Source organism: Pteropus vampyrus, unplaced genomic scaffold, assembly GCF_000151845.1.
Source record: "Pteropus vampyrus isolate Shadow unplaced genomic scaffold, Pvam_2.0 Scaffold132, whole genome shotgun sequence".
Lineage (NCBI taxonomy): Eukaryota > Metazoa > Chordata > Mammalia > Chiroptera > Pteropodidae > Pteropus > Pteropus vampyrus.
Genome location: NW_011888913.1, coordinates 2,723,348 through 2,725,150, shown reverse-complemented (window position 1 = coordinate 2,725,150; position 1,803 = coordinate 2,723,348).

Sequence of the window (1,803 nt, the reverse complement as noted above, 5' to 3'; positions counted from 1 at the left end):
GACTTAAAGGGCCCTTTCATGTCCCACTTCGGTCTGATCCCTTGAGGAGAAAACAAAACAAAACAAAGCTGTGCTAAAAAGCTCAGGTCGCGCTGAGCTGGCCGGCGTTTGTAGGCCCGAGGTCATTTGTGCTGTACGTGACTTTGAAAAGAGGGACTTGACAGTTTTCCCAGTGGATCCTCGCCCCTCGCTTAAAGAGAACTTTCCGCTTCTGGACGTCAGGGCCTGCGGTGGCCCCCGCTTGGCCCACCCCGTTCGGTCCTGGCATTCTCTGAATTGTGGCTTTTAGGGTTCATGTGTCAGGTGTGCTTCCCCGCCCCCCAAATCCTACCCCCCCCGGGGAAGACAGGGCGACCCTGGAGAATGACTGCGGAGGTTGGTTTGGGTTCTAGGCGGTTCTGAGCCCTGCTTCATTCGGGGCCGGCCTCGATCCGGTTCCAGGCCGGCAGCGGCAGACCAGCTGGCCATGCCACCAGCTTAGCAGCTCGCCCTTTTCTCTTCCCGGAAACGGCCACGAAGCAAAGGAATATTACTTAATGTCTCCAAAAGAGGGGGAGGCGATTAGCTGGCAGATGTTTTGTCGAGATGTATTCACGGGCAAGCCCGAAGTCAGCGCCAAGGGCACAGAACACGCGATGTCCCTTGTTCTTGGGCAGGGGAGCAGCAAAGAGCCTTTGTCCCTCTCCCCTCCCTCCCGCCGGCACGACAGCTGCAAACACCATTCTTCCAGGATGAGCCAAGGACAGCGCGGGAGGCTCTGCGAGGAGACCTGGAGCGAAGACGGGGCCTGAAAAGTACGAGGCTGCGCAATAGTAAACGAGTGAATTCTCGCTGAGCAAAGACGCAGGCGAGGCGCTGCCGGTGCGCGGCTCCGTGCGCCATCGCGCCCGAGTCCATGTCACGTGTTCCTTCCACACGGCAGAAGCTTGGTGTATTTTTAAATTCTAAAATCCTCAGGAGTTTCTCCAAAAGTCTAAATGCTTTTCAAGTTAGCCTACTGATAAATGATGATTGGATTGGGGATTCTTCAAAACAAAGCCAAATGAAACACCTAGATAGATGCAAAGCTTTTTTTTTTTTTTAATTGTAAAAATACACTTTCCTCTGCAAAAGGAAAAAAAAAAACAAAATGTTTATTAAAAATAAGAACTAAAAGTGATTTAGGGGGTGATGTCTGAGAACCGCAGGGTTTCTTACACATCTCTCTGATTTTCTGCTTCTACCATTTTCTCCATTTTGCAAACACGCTACTCAACAAATTTTTTTGAGCTAGTGCATTGTGAGAGAAAGTGTAGATATAAAGGTTAATAAGCTCCAGAAATTAATGGAAAGCAAAATAGAAGTTTTTTGAAAGTACTAATAAAGCAGACAGACTAAACAGAGAGAAGAGAAATACGCATTACCAACAACAGAAATTAAAAAAGGATAGAAACACTTAAACATAACAAATGTTTAAATCACAGCAAAATAATATATGCACAGCATCCTTTGAACATACAAAACAAATAAAATAATTATTTTTAGAGAAACATGTTACCAAAATTACGTCTCAGAAGGGAGAGATGGTAAAAAAAAAAAAAAAAAAAACTTATGCTAATAATTTTTAAAGAAATTGAAAAGCTTCTCAAATATCTACCACAAAGTTTTTCAGGCACAGAATTGTTTATCAGCTTTCAAGGGACACATAATTCCCTCTGTCAGTTAAACTGCCTCGTAGCGTTGAAAACTACAGAGAACTTTCTAGATAAATTTATGAAGCTGACACCGAGAGCCAGATAAACATAGGAAAAAACAGGAAAAAAA